Source organism: Falco naumanni, chromosome W (genome assembly GCF_017639655.2).
Source record: "Falco naumanni isolate bFalNau1 chromosome W, bFalNau1.pat, whole genome shotgun sequence".
Taxonomy (NCBI): domain Eukaryota; kingdom Metazoa; phylum Chordata; class Aves; order Falconiformes; family Falconidae; genus Falco; species Falco naumanni.
Genome location: NC_054079.1, coordinates 6,676,679 through 6,692,866, shown reverse-complemented (window position 1 = coordinate 6,692,866; position 16,188 = coordinate 6,676,679). Strand labels below are relative to the sequence as shown.

Genomic DNA, 16,188 nt, shown 5'->3' with positions numbered 1-16,188 from the left:
CTCTCCTGTGGGGGACAGAGGCACCTACCTGCTGACCCAAACTGATGTCTCGGGAGGCTTTTTGCTTGCCAGGGGCCAGGATACGGGATGTTGCAAAGGGACTGCCAAGGCTTGTCTGGCCCTCAGACTATTACCATGTGGGCACCAATGTTACTGCCAGGGATAACCTGGAGTATTTCCGCAAGTGACTACAGAACTCTGGGGGTGAGGGTGAAGGGCATGGGGACCCAGCTGGTATTCTCCTCCATACTGCCGGTAAGGAGGAAAGGCTCAGGTAGAAGTGGACTCATCCAGTGGGTCAAGACCTGGCTGTGTGGCTGGTGTCACAGGCAGGGCTTTGGCTCCTATGGCCATGGGACCCTCTTTGAGGAGCGAGGGCTACTGAGCAAGGATGGGATACATCTGACAAAGTGGGGCAAGAGTGTTTTTGCAAACAGGCTTGCTAACCGAGTGATGCGGGCTTTAAAGTAGATATGCCGGGGGAGGGTTTCCGTAACCTGAAGAGAAGTGAAGGCACAAGGGGCAGAACAAACATATCTGGGGGACAGCATGACAGGGGAGGCTCTCACACTTGCCCTGTAAAAGCAGCATGACTTGGGGCCCATCTCAAATGCCTGAACAGAAATGCGTGTAGCATGGGGAACAAGCAGGAGGAATTAGAAGTCTGTACACAGTTGCAGAGCTATGACCTCCATTGGGATTATGGAGACGTGGTGGGATAGCTCTCCTGATTGGAGTGCTCCAGTGGAGGGATACATGCTCTTCAGGAAAGATAGGGTGGGCAGGCGAGGAGGAGGGGTTGAGCTCTACACAAAGGAGCGGCTTGAATGCATGGAGCTTTACCTTAGGACAGGTGACAAAGCAATTGAAAGCTTGCGGGTAAGGATTAGAAGACAGACTGGCACAGGTGATGCTGTACTAGATGTCTGCTACAGACCTGATCAAGAAGAAGAGGTAGATGAAGCCTTCTTTAGGCAGCTGGAGAAAGCTTCACAGTCACAGGCCCTGGCACTCATGCGGGACTTCAACCACCCCAGTATCTACTGGAAGGACAATACAGCAGGGTGCAAGCAATCCAGGAGACTTCTGGAGAGTATGGAAGACTATTTCTTGATGAGGGTGATCAATGAACCAACTAGGGAAAACGCACTGTTGGACCTGCTACTCACAAACAAGGAAGAACCGGTTGATGGTGTGAAGGCTGAGGGCAGCCTTGGCTGCAGCGACCACGAGACTGTGTAGTTTAAGATCCTGAGAGGCGTGATCAAGACAAACAGCAGAATTACAGCCCTGGACTTCAGAAGAGCAGACTTTGGCCTGTTCAAGGACCAGCTTGGCAGGATCCAATGAGAAATTGCCCTGGAGGGCAAGGGTGCCCAGGAGAGCAGGTTGATCTTCAAGGACAAACTCCTCAGAGCACAAGAACGGTCCATTTGCAATGTGCAGGAAGTTGAGCAAGTGTGGCAGAAGGCCAGCATGGATGAGCAGACAGCTCCTGACCGTGCTCAGACACAAAAAAGAAGTACACAGGAGGTAGAAGCAGGGGCATGCTACTTGGGAGGGACATAGAGACCGTGTGCACAAATAGAAATGCAGTCAGGAAAGCCAAAGCTCAGCTGGAGTTGAAGCTAGCAAGGGAGGTGAAGGGCAACAAGAAAGTTTTTTTTAAGTAAATCAGTAGCAAAATGAAGACTAAGGAAAGCATGAGCTCATTGTTCAATGGGGCAGGGGATCTCGTGGCAAGCGACAGGGAAAAAGCTGAGGTAGTCAGATGCCCTTTTTGCCTCATTTTTCACGGTAAGGTATGCCCTCAGGCCTCCCAGTTCCCTGAGAATCCTAGCAGAGCATGTGGGGGTGAAGCGGTAGCCACAGTGGAGGAAGAAAGCCTTAGGAATCACTTAACCCACTTGGACATACACAAGCCCAATGGGATCAGATGGCATGCATCTGGGGGTGCTGAAGGATCTGGCCAGTGTCACTGTGAGGCTGCTCTCTATCATCTGTGAAAAGTCATATAACAATTGGAAGAGGTTCCTCATGACTGGAAAAAGGCAGATATCACACCCATCTTCAAGAAGGAGGATCCAAGGAACTACAGGCCAGCCAGCCTCACCTCAGTCCCTGGAAAGGTTATGGAGCAAATCCTCTTAGAAGCCATTTCTAAACACATGAAGGACAGGAAGGTGACTGGGAGCAGCCAAAATGGCTTTACCAAGGGCAAATCATGCCTTACCAACCTCATTGCTTTCTATGACGTGGTGACTGGTTCTGTTGACAAGGGGAGGGGAGGGGATGTTGTGTACCTTGACTGAAGAAAGGCTTTTGGCACACTCTCTCGCAGTCTCCTTTCCACCAAATTGGTATGATATGGGCTGGATAAGTGGGTGATAAGACGGGTGGAAAATTGACAGGACTGCTGGGCTCAAAGAGTTTTGATCAGTGGTGCAAAGTCCAGCTGGGGTCCAGTAACTAGTAGGGTCCCTCAGAGATCAGTACTGGAACCGATACTGTTTAATGTCTTCATTAACAAGCTGGATGAGGGGACAAAGTGCACTCTTGGCAAGTTTGCAGATGACACCAAATTGGGGGGAGCAGTCAATGTGCTGGAGGGCAGGGCTGACCTTCAGAGAGACCTGGACAGGCTGGAGAAATGGGCTGACAGGTACTTCATGATGTTCGACAGAAACAAATGCCAAGTCCCACACCTGGGCTGGAATAACCCTGTGCAACAGTACAGGCTGGAGGCTGACTGCCTAGGAAGCAGCTCTGCAGAAAAGGACCTGGAGTTCCTGGTGGACAACAAGTTGAACATGAGCCAACAGTGTGCCCTTGCAGCAAAGGAGGCCAACAGCATCTTGAGCTGTATTAGTAACAGTGCAGCCAGCAGTTCCAGGGAAGTGATCCTTTCCATCTCTTGTCTTGGCACTTGTGAGACCTTATCTGGAGTAGTGTCCGCTTTTGGTCGGTCCCCAGTACAAGAAAGACATGGGCGTACTGGAGCAAGCCCAGTTCCTTTGTGTGCCTGGACATGGCTTCCAGGAGGATTTGCTCCCCAACCTTCCCAGATTGACCAGTCTTCATCTCCTTGGATTCTCCTTCTTGAAGATGGTTGTGATGTTTGCCTTTTTCCAGTCATCAGGAACCCTCAGGGTCATCTTGTCTGGTTCCATGGACTTGTGTATGTCCAGTTGGCTGAAGTGCCCCCTAACTCAGTCTTCCTCTACCGTGAGTAATACTTCCCTGCCCTAGAGTCTGCCACTAGGCTCAGGGATCTGAGAGACCTGAGGGCCAACCTTACGGAGTTCCTTAGTCTTTTTGATGTCCTTAGCTATTAGATTACGTGCTCCAGTGAGCAGTGGGCAATGTGTTTTCCTTAGCCTTTCTTTTGCTGATGCTGTACTTGTAGAAGGCCTTCTTGTTGCCCTTTACATTTCCTGCTAGTTCCAACTCCAGCCAAGCTTTGGCTTTCCTAACTAAATCCTTGCATGTGTCTCCATATTCCTCCTGGGTAGCCATTCCCTGCTCCCACCTTCTGTGTACTTCCTTTTTGTCTTTGAGCTCAGTCAGGAATCCCCTCCCTGTTCATCTATGCTGGCCTTCTGCCACACTTGCTCGACTTCCTGCATGTCTGAGTGGATTATTCTTGTGCTTTGAGGAGGTTGTCTTTCTGAGGATCAACCAGACCTCCTGAGCCCTTTGATCCCTTAGGACAGTCTCTCATAGTATCCTGCCAAACAGGTCCTTTAACAAGCTGAAATCTGCTCTCCTGAAGTCCAGGGTTGTAATTTTGCTGTGTGCCTTGCTCACTTCTTTCAGGATCTTCAACTTCATCCTCATCGTGGCTGCTGCCAAGGGTGCCATTGACCTTTATGTCCCCAACCTGTTCTTTGTTTGTGGGTGACAGGCCCAAGATCTTCCCCTAGTTGGCTTGTTATCTCCATCAAGAGCTTGTATTCAACACACTCTAAAAAATTCCTGGATCGTTTTTTGTCCTTTCATGTTGCCTTTCCATCAGATATTGGTGTTAGATATTGGTTAGAAAAAAACCCGGTCAAAGTCCCTCATGAGTACCAGGGCCTGTGATTGTGTGGGCTTTTTCCAGTTGCATAAAGAAGGCTTCCTCTACTTCCTCTTGATCAGGTGGTCTATAGCAGCCATCTCTCCAGTGTCGTGGTTTAACCCTGGCTGGCAACTAGGCACCACACAGCTGCTTGTTCAATCCCCACCCAGTGGGATGGTAAAAGTGAGAAAACTCGTGGGTCGAGATAAAGACAGTTTAACAGGTAAAGCAAAAACTGCGTGCACGAGCAAAAAGCAAAATAAGGAATTCACTCACTACTTCCCATCAGCAGGCAGGTGTTTAGCCATTTCCAGGAAAGCAGGGCTCCATCATGCATAACAGATACTTAAGAAGATACACCCTGTAATTCCGAATGTCGTGTGTGTCCCCCTTCCTTCTTCTTCCCCCAGCTTTATATGCTGAGCATGACATCATATGGTATGAAATATCCCTTTGGTCAGTTGGGGTCACCTGTCCGGGCTGTGTCCCCTCCCAACTTCTTGTGCACCCCCAGCCCACTGTCCTGGTTTCGGCTGGGATAGAGTTAATTTTTTTCTTAGTAGCTAGTGCAGTGCTGTGTTTTGGATTTGGTGTAAAACCAATGCTGATGGCACACTGATGATTTTAGTTATTGCTGGGGAGTTTTTGTGCTAGGTCAAGGACTTTTTAGCATCTCGGGCCTTGCCAGCGAGAGGGCTGGAGGGGCACAGGAAGTTGGGAGGGGACACAGCCGGGTCAGCCGACCTGAACTAGCTAAAGAGGTATTCCATAACATGGGACGGCATGCTTGGTATATAAATGGGGGGCTCTGTGTAAATGGGGGGCTGTGTGTGTGTGTGTGTGTGTTGGCTGTGGCCTGCAGATCGTTGCTCGGGGACTGGCTGGGGATCGGTCAGCCGGTGGTGAGCAGTTGTATTGTGCATCACGAGCTTTCTTTTCTCCCTTCCCTTTGGATTTCATTCCTCTCCCCTTCCCCCTCCTTTCCATTATAACTGTTGTTGTTGTTATTATTATTTTATCTCAATTATTAAACTGTTCTTATCTCAACCCTCGAGTTTTACATTCCTTTCCAATTCTCCTCCCCACTCCCCTGGGTGAGGACAGAGTGAGCGAATGGCTGCATGGTACTTAGTTGCTGGCTGGGGTTAAACCATGACAGTCCTTTTTGGTGCCCAACGTGGGGCTCGAAGGGTTGAGATAACAACAGGTCCAACCAGACTGTGTTAGAATTAAATTGTTGTCAGTATTCATTGGACTGGATTAATAATCATCGGCCACAATGCCGACTTCCCTGCTCTTGAAGTTACTGCCCACGGTCTCAGGGTTGCGTTATTTAATTTACTTGCAGTAAGTGTTCCCCATTGTGCTGTTTGTTCTCCTTGGGACCTGGGCTAAAGTTATCATAGCGTTGTACTATATAGTACTGGTTTATGATATGATGCACTCGCTGGTCGTAAAACTAATCTGGTCTGTGTATGCGGTGGTGTTGTCACCCCTGTGTGTCGAGTGGCCCCTGGGGGGGGGGGGAATGCCAACAACTGCACCTTTGGCTTTTTTTTCCCAGAGAGTCAGCCTATGGGTGGGGTAGACACCTCCCCCTTCTCCCCAGGGCTAATTACTCAAGCAGTTAGGAGTTTTGGAAATCTGAATATCTTTGGTCTATTGGAAGCACCGTAGTGCAGGTCCTGACCCTATTGCTAGGAATAATGAATGTGGTTTTCACCTCCTGGTCCTGGTGGAGATTTAAGCGACTAATTGTAACTACTCTAGCCTCCATGGCAGAAACAGCAGCTGCTCCAGCATCACCTGAGGCTACTCCAGCCCCCACCGCAGGTGCTGCGGCTGCTCCAGCCCCTGTGGCGGGCACTGCAGCTACCTTGTCCCCCGCACCGAGTGATGCAGAAGACCAGCCCATGTCAGTATCAGTGGCTCCTATACATAAGAAGAAATGGAAACAGAAAGCAGCTCATTTGGGAAAGGGGGAGGATGAAGCAGGGACATCACAGGATCAGGATGAAGGCGGCGAACAAGAGGTAACCTCTCAATCCCTATCCCTGAATGAACTGTGGGATATGTGGAAAGATTATGCCCGTCAATCAGGTGAACACCTGGGTGCTTTGATGCTGGGATAATGGGGCTAATAGTGTAGAGTTGGAGGGTAGGGAAACCAAGCAGCTGGGAACACTTTCTAAAGAAGGGGACATTGACAAGAAAATTGGAAAAGGAACGGAAACCCTCAGCCTCTCAAAGCAACTCCTGTCAAGCGTTAAAGTATCCCTACAAGGAGGATATTACACATCGCCCAGGCAAGTGGACTGCAATAGAGAAAAGTATCCAGTACTTGAGGGAATTAACCATCAAAGGGATGATTTATTATGACCAGGACGATCCACAGTCACCCACGGATCCCAATGAAGTTCTGTGCACACGACCCATGTGGAGGAAATTGGTACAGAGCATATACCATCATCATATGCACACTTACTGGCAAGAATGGGTTGGAAAGATGACACACCACCAACGGTGGATGAAGTGGTTCGCCGTCTCCAGTACTATGAAGACAGCGTCTCTACCTCCATCATCTCAGCTGTGGAGAGGCTGGTCCAGCAACTCGACGAGGATATATCCTACTCTCGACCTGTACAGACCCACATCTCAGCTATCAACCGTAGACGCCCTTCTGTTTGGGAGGGAGTATATAGAAGATACACACCATGAGGTACCCTGTGGTTTGACCTGCAGGACCACGGAGGGGACATGAGGAGGTGGGATAGAAAACCTACCTCAACACTGGAGGCACGAGTGCGTTGAATTACAAGGATAAACAATCATAAATAAGGATTCTTCCAGGAAGGTTGCTGCTCCAGTCTCCAGAGAACAGCTACCCAGACAGAGTGACAGGGCTGGCTTTACTCTTGATCCTGTGAAAAAGAATCCTAATCTATTCTGGCAAGATATAAGCCTGCAGAACTACTACATGCTACATCCATTTCGCACCACTTGCCGTCCCGGTGGGCAACCCTACGACCAGGATTAGGGGGACCCTGCCTCCAGTCAGGTGGAGGACAGGGATAACCAGGTTTACTGGACTCTGTGAATATGATGGCCTGGCACATCAGACCCACAGGAATATAAAGCTCTAGTAGGTACTGGTGCACAGTGTACTCTACTGCCATCAAGCTATGAAGGGGCAGAACCAATTAGTATTTCTGGAGTGACAGAGGGATCTCAACAGCTAAGTGTATTGGAGGCTAAAATAGGCGTGACTGGGAACGAGTGGCAAAAACATCCCATTGTGACCTGCCCAGAGGCTCCATGTATCCTCGGCATAGACTATATCAGGAGAGGGTATTTCAAGGACCTGAAAGGGTATCGGTGGGCTTTCTGTATAGCTGCCTTGGAAACGGAGGAAATTAAGCAGCTGTCTACTTTGCCTGGCCTTTCAGAAGACCCGTCTGTGGTGGGGTTACGGAAAGTCGAAGAACAGCAGGCGCCGATTGCTACTACAGCGGTGCACTGGCAGCAATACCGTACCAACCGAGACTCCCTGATTCCCATCCATAAGCTGATTCGCTGACTAGAGAGGCAAAGAGTGATTGGCAAGACCCGTTCGCCCTTTAATACCCCATATGGCCAGTGCAAAATTCTAACAGAGAATGGAGACTAACAGTGGACTATCGTGGCCTGAATGAAGTCACGCCGCTGTTGAGTGCTGCTGTACCAGACATGTTAGAACTTGAATATGAACTGGAATCAAAGGCAGCCAAGTGGTATGCCACCACTGATATCGCAAATGCATTTTTCTCAATCCCTTTGGTGGCAGAGTTCAGGCCACAGTTTGCTTTGATTTGGAGGGGCATCCAGAACACCTGGAATCGACTGCCCCAGGGGTGGAAACACAGCCCTACCATCTGCCATGGACTGGTCCAGGCTGCACTGGAACAGGGTGAAGACCCTGAACCATCTGCAACACATTGTTGACATCATCGTATGGGGCAATAAAGCAGAAGAAGTTTTTGAGAAAGGGGAGAAAATAATCCAAATCCTTCTGAAAGCTGGTTTTGCCATAAACCAAAGTAACATCAAGGGACCCACACAGGAGATCTAGGTTTTGGGAATAAAATGGCAAGATGGACCTCGTGAAATCCCAATGGATGTGATCACCAGAATAACAGCTATGTCTCCATCAACTCATAAGAAAGAAACTCAGGCTTTCTTAGGTGTTGTGGGTTTCTGGAGAATGCACATTCCAAATTACAGTCTGATTGTAAGCCCTCTCTATCGAGTGACCCGAAAGAAGAGTGATTTTAAATGGGGCTCTGAGCAACGACAAGCCTTTGAACAAATTAAATGGGAGACAGTTGAAGCAGTAGCCCTTGGGCCAGTACAGACAGGGCAAGAGGCAAAGAATGTGCTCTACACTGCAGCCATGGAGAACGGCCCTACCTGGAGCCTCTGGCAGAAAGCACCGGGGGAGACTCGAGGTCGACCCTTGGGCTTTTGAAGTGGGCGTTATAGAGGATCTGAGGCCCACTGTACTCCAACTGAAAAAGAGATACTGGCAGCTTATGAAGGGGTTTGAGCTGCTTCAGAAGCGATTGGTAGCGAACCGCAGCTCCTTCTGGTGCCCCGTTTGCCAGCACTGGGCTGGATGTTTAAAGGGAAGGTTTCCTCTATACATCACGCAACTGATGCTACGTGGAGTAAGTGGGTCACGCTGATTACAGAACGAGCTCAAATAGGAAATCCCAGTCATCCAGGTAACTTGGAAATTATTAAGGACTGGCCGGAAGGTAAAGATTTTGGAATGACACCAGAGGAAGAGGTGACACGTTCTGAAGAAGCCCCATTGTATATAATGAACTGCCAGAACATGAGAAGCAATATGCCTTATTTACTGATGGGTCCTGCCGTATTGTAGGAAAGTGTCGGAGGCGGAAGGTGGCTGTATGGAGTCCCCTACGACAAGTTGCATAAACTGGTGAGGGAGAAGGTGAATCTTTTTGCCGAGGTAAAAGCTATCCAGCTGGCTTTAGACATTGCTGAATGAGAACAACGGCCAATACTTTACCTCTATATTGACTCATGGGTGGTGGCAAATGCCCTGTGAGCGTGGTTGCAGCAATGGAAGCAGAGCAAGTGGCAGCACAGAGGTAAGCCCATCTGGGCTGCTGCACTGTGGCAAGATATCGCTGCTCGGGTGGAGAACCTGGTTGTGAAGGCACGTCACGTAGATGCTCACGCACCCAAGAGTTGGGCCGCTGAAGAACATCTAAAGAACCAGCAGGTACATAAAGCAACCAAGACTGAAGTCGCCCAGGTAGATTTGGATTGGGAACACGAAGGTGAATTTTTTATAGCTCGATGGGCCCATGACACCTCAGGCCATCAAGGAAGAGATGCAACATATAGATGGGCCCGAGATCGAGGGGTGGACTTAACCATGGACACTGTTGCACAGGTGATCCATGAATGTGAAACATGCACTGTAATTAAGCAAGCCAAGTGGTTAAAGCCTCTCTGGTATGAAGGACAACGGCTGAAATATAAATATGGGGAGGCTTGGCAGGTTGACTATAACACACTCCCACAAAGCTGCGCAGGCAAACACCATGTGCTTACAGTGGTGGAAGCAGCCACCGGATGGCTGGAACATATCCTCTGCCCCATGCCACGGCCCAAAACACTATTCTGGGCCTTGAAAGACAAGTCTTGTGGCTACATGTCTCCCCAGAAAGAATTGAATCAGACAACGGAACTAGTTTCTGAAACAATCTCATAGACACTTGGGCCAAAGAGCATGGCATTGAGTGGGTATATCACATTCCCTATCATGCACCAGCCTCTGGGAAAACTGAACGATGTAACGGACTGTTAAAGACTTCAGTGAAAGCAATGGGTGGTGAAACTTTCAAACATTGCGATACACATTTAGCAAAAGCCACCTGGTTAGTCAACACTAGAGGATCTGCCAGTCGCGCTATCATTGCTCAATCAAAGCTTTTACGTACTGTATAAGGGGATAAAGTTCCTGTAGTGCACATAAAAAATATGCTGGGGAAAACAGTCTGGGTTATTGCTGCCTCAGGCAAAGGCAAACCCATTTGTGGGATTGCTTTTGCTCAGGGACCTGGGAGCACTTGGTGGGTAATGCAGGAAGATGGGGAAGTTCAATGTGTGCCTCAAGGGGATTTGATTTTGGGTAAAAATAGCCAATGAATTAAATTTATGATTTTAACTGCTATATAACAGTTTATATAATCAGTTCTGTGGTGGCTATTTGCCATATCAAGAGTATTATTGTAAAAATCACCCAGATTAATGAAGAATGAGCTTTGATGAAAGCGGACCAGTTCAGTATTGCTGTTGTCAGAACTGGCTTCAACCTGCAGCAATCCAATGCCACACACCATCTTTCCTGCCCTGAACATCTTTTATGACAGATGGAGCCCAAAGTCATGGATTAAATGAACTCAGCGGACATTTTATTAAGGATTGCGCATAGATTAAAGAAATTATACCTTTGTGTATATATATCAAAAGACAGGTAATGTGGTGGTGGTTGAGTGGGATGTAATGTAAAGTGTAGGATCTAAGCATGATGTAAATGGTATGGAATAAGGGGTGGATACTGTCCTGCTTTTGGCTGGGATAAAGTTAATTTTCTTCCTGGTATCTAGTGTAGTGGTTTATTTGGGATTTAGTATTAGAATAAAGTATATAACACATTTATGTTTTAGTTGTTGCTAATTAGTGTTTAAGTCAAGGGCTTCTCAGTTTCCCATGTTTTGCCAGTGAGAATGTGCACAAGAAGCCAGTATGGAACATAGCCAGGACAGCTTAGCCGAAATAGTTAAAGGGATATTCCATTGCATAGAACAGCATGTTTAGTATATAAATGGGGGGAGTTGGCTGGAAGTGGACTACTGCTGCTCGGGGACTCACTGGGAATTTGTCAGTTGGTGGGAAGCAATTGTATTGTGCATCACCTGTTTGTCTTGCATTTTATTCCTTTTTCTCTTTTTGTTATCTCCCTTTACTATCATTATTGTTATATTTTACTTTATTTCTATTATTAAACTGTTCTTATCTGAACCCATGGGTTTTACCTTTTTTCAGTTCTCCTCCCCATCCACCAGGTGTGGTAGCTGGAGTGACTAAGTGGCTGCATGGTACTCAGTTGCTGGCTGGTATTAAAGCACAACAGAAACGTAGTGTACAGATGTGTAACATATTCAGAAACCCATAGGACCTAAGGAGGTAATTTCTTTAAAAGTATTGCCGGGTAAGTTAAACAGTGAATATTTAATCAATGATATATAATTTTCAACATCATCTCTACCACTTCTTTAAAATAGGTTCAAAATGGACTAACCTTTTATATACTGCTTGCCTTAAGGAGAGGAACACCCTGAGGCATATTACTGCAGCAGAAGTGCTCTGGAGTGGAGGATCACACTGAGGGACCATAGGGAGCTGTAGGGAGCTTATGTACACATCACAAGAAGCGAAGGAACCCCTACCCTCTCGCTACCAGACAGAAAGAGGGGACCTAAGAGATGAGGAGGAATGGAAACAAGTCCCAGCTTGAGACAGCAGGTGAATCCCCTCTCGGCCTATGTCACATTCCCAGGTACCCCTCTACAATGGGTATGAGGTTCTGGAAATCGAGGGTGAAGAAAATGATGATGTGGACAAAGGGCTGTCCAGGTTGGTGGAGTTGCCTGGTGAGAGTCAATAAACCCCATGTGTCACACCCAGCTCTGCTAAGAAAAAAAAAAAAAGGTGGTTGTCATTGGTGACTCCACTCTGAGTAACAGAGGGCCCGATATGCCAACCAGACCCAACCCATAGGGAAGTCTGCTGCCTCCCTGGGGCCCAGGTAAGGGACATTACTAGACAACTCCTTTGTCTAGTAGGGCCCTCTGATTATTATCCATTACTGTTTTTTTCAGGTGGGCAGCGATAAAGTCCAAGCAACAAGAATTCTGAGGGCAATCAAGAGAGACCTCAAGGCCTTGGGGCAACTGGTTGAGGCATCAGGAGCTCAAGTAGTGTTTTCTTCTATCCTGCCAGTTGCAGGGTATTGATGGTGCAAGTAATTGGAAGATCACACAGATCAATACCTGGCTCCGGGCCTGGTGTCACTGGCTGAATTTTGGTTTTTTTGATCATGGGTCAGTTTACACGGCACCAGGCCTGCTGGCAACAGATGGGGTTCACCTGTCTAAAAGGGGGAAAAGGATTCTAGGTCAGGAATTAGCAGGGCTCATTGAGAGAGCTTTAAACCAGATTTGAAGGTGGAAGGGGATAAAACCAGGCTCGCTAGAGATGAGCCTGGGGGCAGCATGCCAGTGTTGGAGGCAAGATCGATAGCCCAACTGAGGTGCATCTACACCAATGCCCAAAGCATGGGCAGCAAACAGGAGGAGCTGGAAGCCATCGTGCAGCAGGAAAACTATGACATAGTCGCCATCACAGAAACATGGTGGGATGACTCGCCTGACTGAAGTGCTGCAATGGATGGCTACAAACCCTTCAGAAGGGATAGGCAGGGAAGGAGAGGCGGTGAGGTAGCCCTGTATGTTAGGGAGTGTTTTGACTGTCTAAAGCTTAATGATGGTAACAACAAGGTTGAATGTTTATGGGTAAGGGTCAGGGGGAGGGCCAACAAGGCGGACATCTTGGTGGGAGTCTATTACAGACCACCCAACCAAAATGTAGAGGCGGACAAAACATTCTACAAGCAGCTGGGAGAAGTCTCACAATTGCTAGCCCTTGTCCTCGTGGGGGACTTCAACTTACTAGATGTCCACTGGAAATACAGCACAGCAGATAGGAAAGACTCTAGGAGGTTCTGGAGTGTGTGGCTTCCTGACACAGCTGGTGAGTGAGCCAACCAGGGGAGATGCCCCGCTGGACCTGCTGTTTACGAACAGAGAAGGACTGGTGGATGATGTGGTGGTCGGAGGCTGTCTTGGGCATAGCGATTACAAAATGACAAGAGTTTTTGATTCTTGGAGAAGTAAGGAAGGGGGTCAGCAAAAACACTGCCCTGGACTTCCAGAGGGCAGTCTTTGGCCTGTTTAGGAGAGTGGTTGACAGAGTCCCTTGGGAGACAGTCCTGAAGGGCCAAGGGGTCCAGGAAGGCTAGACATTCTTCAAGAAGGAAGTCTTAAAGGCACAGGAGCAGGCCGTCCCCATGTACCAAAAGACGAGCAGCCTGGCTGAACAGAGAGCTTTGGCTGGAAGTCAGGGGTAAAAAAAGAGAATTTAGGACCTTTGAAGAAGGGGCAGACAGTTCAGGAGGACTATAAGGATGTTATTGGGTTATGCAGGGAGACAATTAGAAAGGCGAAAGCCCAGCTAGAACTTAAGCTGGCCACTGCCATAAAAGATAAGAACAAAATGTTTCTACAAATACATTAGAAACAAAAGGAGGGGCAAGGATAATCTCCATCCTTTATTGGATGCGGGGGGAAACATTGCCACAAAGGGCTGAGGTACTTAATGCCTGCTTTGCCTCAGTCTTTAATAGTCAGACCAGTCATCCTCAGGGTACTCAGTCCCCTGAGCTGGAAGACAGGGACAGGGAGCAGAATGAAGTCCCCATAGTCCAGGAGGAAACAGTTAATGACCTGCTGCTCCACTTAGACATGCACAAGTCTATGGGGCCGGATGGGATCCACCCGAGGGTACTGAGGGAGCCGGTGGAAATGCTCGCCAAGCCACTCTCCATCATTTATCAGCACTCCTGGCTAAACAGGGAGGTCAGAACACTGGAGGTTAGCCAGTGTGACACCCATCTACAAGAAGGGCAGGAAGGAGGATCCGGGGAACTACGGGCCTGTCAGCCTGATCTCGGTGCCGGGGAAGGTTATGGAACAGATCATCCTGACTACGATCACACAGCATGTGCAGGACAACCAAGGGATCAGGCCCAGCCAGCATGGCTGGATGAAAGGCAGGTTCTGCTTGATGAACATGATCTCCTTCTATGACAAGATGACCCGCCTAGTGGATGAGGGAAAGGCTGTGGATGTTGTCTTCCTGGAAGTTAGTAAAGCCTTTAACACTGTCTCCCACAGCATTCTCCTGTAGAAACTGGCTACTCATGACTTGGACGGGTGTACTTTATGCTAGGTAAAAAACTGGCTGGATGGCTGACCCCAAAGAGTGGTAGTCAATGGAGTTATATCCAATTGGCAGCCGGTCACAAGTGATGTTCCCCAGGGCTCATTATTGGGGCCAGTCCTGTTTAATATCATTATTGATGATCTGGACGAGGGGATGGAGTGCACCCTCAGTAAGTTTGCAGACAACACCAAGTTGGGGGGGGGGGGGCGGGGGGGGGGGGGGGCGGGGGGGGGGGGGGGGGGTGTTGATCTGCTTGAGGGTAGGAAGGCTCTACAGAGGGATCTGGACAGGTTGGACCCATGGGCCGAGGACAATTGTATGATGAGGTTCGACAAGGAGAAGTGCCCCGAGTCCTGCACCTGGGTCACAACAACCCCATGCGAGGCTACAGGCTTGGGGAAGAGTGGCTGGAAAGCTGTCCTGCAGAAAAGGACCTGGGGCCTGGGGGTGCTGGTCGACAGACAGCTGAACATGAGCCAGCAGTGCGCCCAAGTGGCCAAGAAGGCCAATAGCATCCTGGCTTGTATCAGTGTGGCCAGCAGGACAAGGGAAGGGACTGTCCCCCTGTACTCGGCACTGCTGAGACTGCACCTCGAATACTGTGTTCGGTTTTGGGCCCCTCACTTCAAGAGGGACGTAGAGGTGCTGGAGCACGTCCAAAAAAGAGCAACGAAGCTGGTGAAAGATCTAGAGCACAAGTCTTATGAGGAGCAGCTAAGTGAAGTGGGGTTGTTTAGCCTGGAGAGGACGAGGCTGAGGAGGGACCTACAGCTACCTGAAAGGAGGTTGTAGACAGTTGGGGTGTGGTGGGTTGACCTTGTCTGGATGCCAGGTGCCCACCAAGCCGCTCTATCACTCCCTTCCTCAGCAGAACATGGGGGGGAGAAAAAAACATGGAAAAAACCCTTGTGGGTCAAGATAAAGGCAGTTTAATGAAGCGATAGCAAGTCACACACGTGGAAGCGAAGGAAAACAAAAGATGTTATTCTCTACTTCCCATCAACAGATGATGTTTGGCCACTTCCCAGAAAGCAGGGCTTAAGTATGTGTAGTGGTTGCTCCAGAAGAAAAGTGTTGTAAATAATAAATGCCGCCCCCCCCCCTCCCCCTCCTTCCTCCTCCTTTCTCTTAGCTTTTGCAATACAAGCACAGCACTATGAGGGATGCTATGGGGCTCAGCCAGACCCAACACATGGGGGTATGTCTCTTCTCCCATGTAACAAACGATAGGACAAGAGAAAATGGCCTCAAATTACGCCAGGGCAGGTATAGATTGGATATTAGGAAACATTTCTTCACGGAAAGGGTGGTCAAGCATTGGAACATGCTGCCCAGGGAGGTGGTGGAATCACCATCCCTGGAAGTGTTCAAAAAACACGTAGATGTGGTGCTTAGAGGCATGGTTTAGTGGTCAACTTGGCAGTCCTGAGTTAACGGTTGGTCTTGATGATCTTAAAGGTCTTTTCCAACATAAATCATTCTATGATTCTACAATGAGCAAGTTAATATATATGTGTGGCTATGTGTATACATAATTATTTATATAGTTGAAGCTTGAGAACAAAGTAGCAAGTATTGGGGGCCCTGGTGGAATTCACGGTCTTGAGGGATATGGGCGACCCTGAATTTTAGGAGAGCAAACTTACAGTTGTTTAAGGAATTAGTGGATGGGACTCCCTGGGTAACAGCCCTCAGGGATAAAGGAGCTGAACAGAGCTGGCAGCTCTTCAAAGACATTTTTCTTAGAGCACAAGAACTATTGATTCCTATGTGCAAGAAATCAAGCAAGGCAGGCAGGAGACCAGCATGGCTGAGTAAGGACCTCCTGGTCAAACTGAAACTCAAGAGGGAAATGCATAGGCAGTGGAAGCAGGGGCACGCATCCTGGGAAGAATATAGAGACGCTGCCTGGCTGTGTAGGGATGGGATCAGGAAAGCTATGGCACAGCTGCAGCTGAATTTGGCAAGGGATGTGAAGAATAACAAGAAGG

The 16,188-nt window shown here is 48.6% G+C and overlaps 1 protein-coding gene and 1 long non-coding RNA gene across 2 annotated transcripts in view; one reads left to right on the top strand and one right to left on the bottom strand.

The window, feature by feature from the left end:
• Positions 1-16,188, top strand: part of LOC121080674 (E3 ubiquitin-protein ligase UHRF2-like) — an 86,252-nt gene that overhangs the window by 31,260 nt on the left and 38,804 nt on the right. The window lies entirely within an intron of this gene.
• Positions 1,383-14,346, bottom strand: LOC121080547. The gene is made up of 3 exons (XR_005825409.1): positions 14,229-14,346; positions 13,813-13,818; positions 1,383-1,394 (listed from the first exon to the last, which is right to left on the bottom strand). It is a non-coding gene; the product is annotated as an uncharacterized LOC121080547 (long non-coding RNA).